This window comes from Parambassis ranga, chromosome 12, assembly GCF_900634625.1.
Source record: "Parambassis ranga chromosome 12, fParRan2.1, whole genome shotgun sequence".
NCBI classification, from domain to species: domain Eukaryota; kingdom Metazoa; phylum Chordata; class Actinopteri; family Ambassidae; genus Parambassis; species Parambassis ranga.
Window position 1 is genome coordinate 1 of NC_041032.1, and position 7,500 is coordinate 7,500.

At 52.4% G+C, this 7,500-nt stretch overlaps 1 non-coding gene across 1 annotated transcript in view; it reads right to left on the reverse strand.

Moving 5' to 3' along the window:
• Positions 1 to 7,493: 7,493 nt before the first annotated feature.
• Positions 7,494 to 7,500, reverse strand: part of LOC114444251 (5S ribosomal RNA) — a 119-nt gene continuing 112 nt past the window's right edge. Inside the window, exon 1 of the ribosomal RNA XR_003671532.1 lies at positions 7,494 to 7,500. This exon is cut by the window's right edge and continues 112 nt beyond it. This is a non-coding gene — a ribosomal RNA (5S ribosomal RNA).

The window sequence follows — 7,500 nt, forward strand, 5'->3', positions numbered from 1 at the left end:
TCAGAATTCTCAGATCAAAGGCAGGAAGGAACATAAAGTCCTCAATTGTCCAAAGACAGAAAAGCTCACAGCACCCGGTGCTCCCAGGCGCTCTCCCATCCAAGTACTAACCAACCAGGCCCGACTCTGCTTAGCTTCCGAGATCGGGCGCTTCTGGAGTAGTGTGGCCGTGAGCTGCTTTCTCGTCAGCTGCGGCGTGTCTTGACGCGTGTCATGCTTGCGTAGTCACGCTGTGACTCTGATATGTGGTTGTGTTGCTGTGATGAGCAGATGTAGAGACGCTCTCTGTCAGCTCTGCCCTGCGCGCTGCCGTCCAACAATGCCCACGCTCTCCTGCTCACCCACGCATCCTCCCGCTGACCTTACCGCCACCTTGCGCACCGCTACAACCTGTTCACCCACTCTTAATCCCCCCTCCCCGGGCTAAACCAAGCAAACCGCGCCGGGAAAGTCCTCGTGCCCCTGGTGCCGTGAAGGCGCTGCGCTGCAGTGCTGAGCAGATGTTTACAAAAAGAAAAGACACTTTGCCTCTTTTCTCGCACGTGTGTGTGTCCACTAAACATCTGTTGTAGCCTTTGTAGCCAGTAAACCACTTTTGTGGCCTGCCTTGTGTAGTTTTTGTCACCTGCTTTGGTATCAGTTATGGTGTATTTTATGCACGTCTTGCTTTCTTTGTCCATCAAAGAGCAAAAAGCGGAAGGTGCATGTGCCCAGGTAATTGTGGTAACCGCGCCTAGCTGTTTGTTAGCCGCGGTTACCGTGGTTACCAGACGTCAGAATTCTCAGATCGAAGGCAGGAAGGAACATAAAGTCCTCAATTATGGTGGATTTTATGCACGTCTTGCTTTCTTTGTCCATCAAAGACCAAAAAACGGAAGGTGCATGTGCCCAGGTAATTGTGGTAACCGCGCCTAACTGTTTGCTAGCCGCGGTTGCCGTGGTTACCAGACGTCAGAATTCTCAGATCAAAGGCAGGAAGGAACATAAAGTCCTCAATTGTCCAAAGACAGAAAAGCTCACAGCACCCGGTGCTCCCAGGCGCTCTCCCATCCAAGTACTAACCAACCAGGCCCGACTCTGCTTAGCTTCCGAGATCGGGCGCTTCTGGAGTAGTGTGGCCGTGAGCTGCTTTCTCGTCAGCTGCGGCGTGTCTTGACGCGTGTCATGCTTGCGTAGTCACGCTGTGACTCTGACATGTGGTTGTGTTGCTGTGATGAGCAGATGTAGAGACGCTCTCTGTCAGCTCTGCCCTGCGCGCTGCCGTCCAACAATGCCCACGCTCTCCTGCTCACCCACGCATCCTCCCGCTGACCTTACCGCCACCTTGCGCACCGCTACAACCTGTTCACCCACTCTTAATCCCCCCTCCCCGGGCTAAACCAAGCAAACCGCGCCGGGAAAGTCCTCGTGCCCCTGGTGCCGTGAAGGCGCTGCGCTGCAGTGCTGAGCAGATGTTTACAAAAAGAAAAGACACTTTGCCTCTTTTCTCGCACGTGTGTGTGTCCACTAAACATCTGTTGTAGCCTTTGTAGCCAGTAAACCACTTTTGTGGCCTGCCTTGTGTAGTTTTTGTCACCTGCTTTGGTATCAGTTATGGTGTATTTTATGCACGTCTTGCTTTCTTTGTCCATCAAAGAGCAAAAAGCGGAAGGTGCATGTGCCCAGGTAATTGTGGTAACCGCGCCTAGCTGTTTGTTAGCCGCGGTTACCGTGGTTACCAGACGTCAGAATTCTCAGATCGAAGGCAGGAAGGAACATAAAGTCCTCAATTATGGTGGATTTTATGCACGTCTTGCTTTCTTTGTCCATCAAAGACCAAAAAACGGAAGGTGCATGTGCCCAGGTAATTGTGGTAACCGCGCCTAACTGTTTGCTAGCCGCGGTTGCCGTGGTTACCAGACGTCAGAATTCTCAGATCAAAGGCAGGAAGGAACATAAAGTCCTCAATTGTCCAAAGACAGAAAAGCTCACAGCACCCGGTGCTCCCAGGCGCTCTCCCATCCAAGTACTAACCAACCAGGCCCGACTCTGCTTAGCTTCCGAGATCGGGCGCTTCTGGAGTAGTGTGGCCATGAGCTGCTTTCTCGTCAGCTGCGGCGTGTCTTGACGCGTGTCATGCTTGCGTAGTCACGCTGTGACTCTGACATGTGGTTGTGTTGCTGTGATGAGCAGATGTAGAGACGCTCTCTGTCAGCTCTGCCCTGCGCGCTGCCGTCCAACAATGCCCACGCTCTCCTGCTCACCCACGCATCCTCCCGCTGACCTTACCGCCACCTTGCGCACCGCTACAACCTGTTCACCCACTCTTAATCCCCCCTCCCCGGGCTAAACCAAGCAAACCGCGCCGGGAAAGTCCTCGTGCCCCTGGTGCCGTGAAGGCGCTGCGCTGCAGTGCTGAGCAGATGTTTACAAAAAGAAAAGACACTTTGCCTCTTTTCTCGCACGTGTGTGTGTCCACTAAACATCTGTTGTAGCCTTTGTAGCCAGTAAACCACTTTTGTGGCCTGCCTTGTGTAGTTTTTGTCACCTGCTTTGGTATCAGTTATGGTGTATTTTATGCACGTCTTGCTTTCTTTGTCCATCAAAGAGCAAAAAGCGGAAGGTGCATGTGCCCAGGTAATTGTGGTAACCGCGCCTAGCTGTTTGTTAGCCGCGGTTACCGTGGTTACCAGACGTCAGAATTCTCAGATCGAAGGCAGGAAGGAACATAAAGTCCTCAATTATGGTGGATTTTATGCACGTCTTGCTTTCTTTGTCCATCAAAGACCAAAAAACGGAAGGTGCATGTGCCCAGGTAATTGTGGTAACCGCGCCTAACTGTTTGCTAGCCGCGGTTGCCGTGGTTACCAGACGTCAGAATTCTCAGATCAAAGGCAGGAAGGAACATAAAGTCCTCAATTGTCCAAAGACAGAAAAGCTCACAGCACCCGGTGCTCCCAGGCGCTCTCCCATCCAAGTACTAACCAACCAGGCCCGACTCTGCTTAGCTTCCGAGATCGGGCGCTTCTGGAGTAGTGTGGCCGTGAGCTGCTTTCTCGTCAGCTGCAGCGTGTCTTGACGCGTGTCATGCTTGCGTAGTCACGCTGTGACTCTGACATGTGGTTGTGTTGCTGTGATGAGCAGATGTAGAGACGCTCTCTGTCAGCTCTGCCCTGCGCGCTGCCGTCCAACAATGCCCACGCTCTCCTGCTCACCCACGCATCCTCCCGCTGACCTTACCGCCACCTTGCGCACCGCTACAACCTGTTCACCCACTCTTAATCCCCCCTCCCCGGGCTAAACCAAGCAAACCGCGCCGGGAAAGTCCTCGTGCCCCTGGTGCCGTGAAGGCGCTGCGCTGCAGTGCTGAGCAGATGTTTACAAAAAGAAAAGACACTTTGCCTCTTTTCTCGCACGTGTGTGTGTCCACTAAACATCTGTTGTAGCCTTTGTAGCCAGTAAACCACTTTTGTGGCCTGCCTTGTGTAGTTTTTGTCACCTGCTTTGGTATCAGTTATGGTGTATTTTATGCACGTCTTGCTTTCTTTGTCCATCAAAGAGCAAAAAGCGGAAGGTGCATGTGCCCAGGTAATTGTGGTAACCGCGCCTAGCTGTTTGTTAGCCGCGGTTACCGTGGTTACCAGACGTCAGAATTCTCAGATCGAAGGCAGGAAGGAACATAAAGTCCTCAATTATGGTGGATTTTATGCACGTCTTGCTTTCTTTGTCCATCAAAGACCAAAAAACGGAAGGTGCATGTGCCCAGGTAATTGTGGTAACCGCGCCTAACTGTTTGCTAGCCGCGGTTGCCGTGGTTACCAGACGTCAGAATTCTCAGATCAAAGGCAGGAAGGAACATAAAGTCCTCAATTGTCCAAAGACAGAAAAGCTCACAGCACCCGGTGCTCCCAGGCGCTCTCCCATCCAAGTACTAACCAACCAGGCCCGACTCTGCTTAGCTTCCGAGATCGGGCGCTTCTGGAGTAGTGTGGCCGTGAGCTGCTTTCTCGTCAGCTGCGGCGTGTCTTGACGCGTGTCATGCTTGCGTAGTCACGCTGTGACTCTGATATGTGGTTGTGTTGCTGTGATGAGCAGATGTAGAGACGCTCTCTGTCAGCTCTGCCCTGCGCGCTGCCGTCCAACAATGCCCACGCTCTCCTGCTCACCCACGCATCCTCCCGCTGACCTTACCGCCACCTTGCGCACCGCTACAACCTGTTCACCCACTCTTAATCCCCCCTCCCCGGGCTAAACCAAGCAAACCGCGCCGGGAAAGTCCTCGTGCCCCTGGTGCCGTGAAGGCGCTGCGCTGCAGTGCTGAGCAGATGTTTACAAAAAGAAAAGACACTTTGCCTCTTTTCTCGCACGTGTGTGTGTCCACTAAACATCTGTTGTAGCCTTTGTAGCCAGTAAACCACTTTTGTGGCCTGCCTTGTGTAGTTTTTGTCACCTGCTTTGGTATCAGTTATGGTGTATTTTATGCACGTCTTGCTTTCTTTGTCCATCAAAGAGCAAAAAGCGGAAGGTGCATGTGCCCAGGTAATTGTGGTAACCGCGCCTAGCTGTTTGTTAGCCGCGGTTACCGTGGTTACCAGACGTCAGAATTCTCAGATCGAAGGCAGGAAGGAACATAAAGTCCTCAATTATGGTGGATTTTATGCACGTCTTGCTTTCTTTGTCCATCAAAGACCAAAAAACGGAAGGTGCATGTGCCCAGGTAATTGTGGTAACCGCGCCTAACTGTTTGCTAGCCGCGGTTGCCGTGGTTACCAGACGTCAGAATTCTCAGATCAAAGGCAGGAAGGAACATAAAGTCCTCAATTGTCCAAAGACAGAAAAGCTCACAGCACCCGGTGCTCCCAGGCGCTCTCCCATCCAAGTACTAACCAACCAGGCCCGACTCTGCTTAGCTTCCGAGATCGGGCGCTTCTGGAGTAGTGTGGCCGTGAGCTGCTTTCTCGTCAGCTGCGGCGTGTCTTGACGCGTGTCATGCTTGCGTAGTCACGCTGTGACTCTGACATGTGGTTGTGTTGCTGTGATGAGCAGATGTAGAGACGCTCTCTGTCAGCTCTGCCCTGCGCGCTGCCGTCCAACAATGCCCACGCTCTCCTGCTCACCCACGCATCCTCCCGCTGACCTTACCGCCACCTTGCGCACCGCTACAACCTGTTCACCCACTCTTAATCCCCCCTCCCCGGGCTAAACCAAGCAAACCGCGCCGGGAAAGTCCTCGTGCCCCTGGTGCCGTGAAGGCGCTGCGCTGCAGTGCTGAGCAGATGTTTACAAAAAGAAAAGACACTTTGCCTCTTTTCTCGCACGTGTGTGTGTCCACTAAACATCTGTTGTAGCCTTTGTAGCCAGTAAACCACTTTTGTGGCCTGCCTTGTGTAGTTTTTGTCACCTGCTTTGGTATCAGTTATGGTGTATTTTATGCACGTCTTGCTTTCTTTGTCCATCAAAGAGCAAAAAGCGGAAGGTGCATGTGCCCAGGTAATTGTGGTAACCGCGCCTAGCTGTTTGTTAGCCGCGGTTACCGTGGTTACCAGACGTCAGAATTCTCAGATCGAAGGCAGGAAGGAACATAAAGTCCTCAATTATGGTGGATTTTATGCACGTCTTGCTTTCTTTGTCCATCAAAGACCAAAAAACGGAAGGTGCATGTGCCCAGGTAATTGTGGTAACCGCGCCTAACTGTTTGCTAGCCGCGGTTGCCGTGGTTACCAGACGTCAGAATTCTCAGATCAAAGGCAGGAAGGAACATAAAGTCCTCAATTGTCCAAAGACAGAAAAGCTCACAGCACCCGGTGCTCCCAGGCGCTCTCCCATCCAAGTACTAACCAACCAGGCCCGACTCTGCTTAGCTTCCGAGATCGGGCGCTTCTGGAGTAGTGTGGCCGTGAGCTGCTTTCTCGTCAGCTGCGGCGTGTCTTGACGCGTGTCATGCTTGCGTAGTCACGCTGTGACTCTGACATGTGGTTGTGTTGCTGTGATGAGCAGATGTAGAGACGCTCTCTGTCAGCTCTGCCCTGCGCGCTGCCGTCCAACAATGCCCACGCTCTCCTGCTCACCCACGCATCCTCCCGCTGACCTTACCGCCACCTTGCGCACCGCTACAACCTGTTCACCCACTCTTAATCCCCCCTCCCCGGGCTAAACCAAGCAAACCGCGCCGGGAAAGTCCTCGTGCCCCTGGTGCCGTGAAGGCGCTGCGCTGCAGTGCTGAGCAGATGTTTACAAAAAGAAAAGACACTTTGCCTCTTTTCTCGCACGTGTGTGTGTCCACTAAACATCTGTTGTAGCCTTTGTAGCCAGTAAACCACTTTTGTGGCCTGCCTTGTGTAGTTTTTGTCACCTGCTTTGGTATCAGTTATGGTGTATTTTATGCACGTCTTGCTTTCTTTGTCCATCAAAGAGCAAAAAGCGGAAGGTGCATGTGCCCAGGTAATTGTGGTAACCGCGCCTAGCTGTTTGTTAGCCGCGGTTACCGTGGTTACCAGACGTCAGAATTCTCAGATCGAAGGCAGGAAGGAACATAAAGTCCTCAATTATGGTGGATTTTATGCACGTCTTGCTTTCTTTGTCCATCAAAGACCAAAAAACGGAAGGTGCATGTGCCCAGGTAATTGTGGTAACCGCGCCTAACTGTTTGCTAGCCGCGGTTGCCGTGGTTACCAGACGTCAGAATTCTCAGATCAAAGGCAGGAAGGAACATAAAGTCCTCAATTGTCCAAAGACAGAAAAGCTCACAGCACCCGGTGCTCCCAGGCGCTCTCCCATCCAAGTACTAACCAACCAGGCCCGACTCTGCTTAGCTTCCGAGATCGGGCGCTTCTGGAGTAGTGTGGCCGTGAGCTGCTTTCTCGTCAGCTGCGGCGTGTCTTGACGCGTGTCATGCTTGCGTAGTCACGCTGTGACTCTGACATGTGGTTGTGTTGCTGTGATGAGCAGATGTAGAGACGCTCTCTGTCAGCTCTGCCCTGCGCGCTGCCGTCCAACAATGCCCACGCTCTCCTGCTCACCCACGCATCCTCCCGCTGACCTTACCGCCACCTTGCGCACCGCTACAACCTGTTCACCCACTCTTAATCCCCCCTCCCCGGGCTAAACCAAGCAAACCGCGCCGGGAAAGTCCTCGTGCCCCTGGTGCCGTGAAGGCGCTGCGCTGCAGTGCTGAGCAGATGTTTACAAAAAGAAAAGACAAGAAGCAACGCTGACAGAGAGCGTCTTTCCTTTTTGTAAACATCTGTTGTAGCCTTTGTAGCCAATAAATAACTTTTGTAGCCTGTCTTCTGTAGTTTTTGTCACCTGCTTTGGTATCAGTTATGGTGTACTTTATGCATGTCTTGCTTTCTTTGTCCATCAAAGACCAAAAACTGAAGGTGCATGTGCCCAGGTAATGGTGGTAACCGCGCCTAACTGTTTGTTAGCCGCGGTTACCATGGTTACCAAACGTCAGAATTCTGGGATCAAAGGCAGGAAGGCACATAAAGTCCTCAATTGTCCAAAGATAGAAAAGCTCAC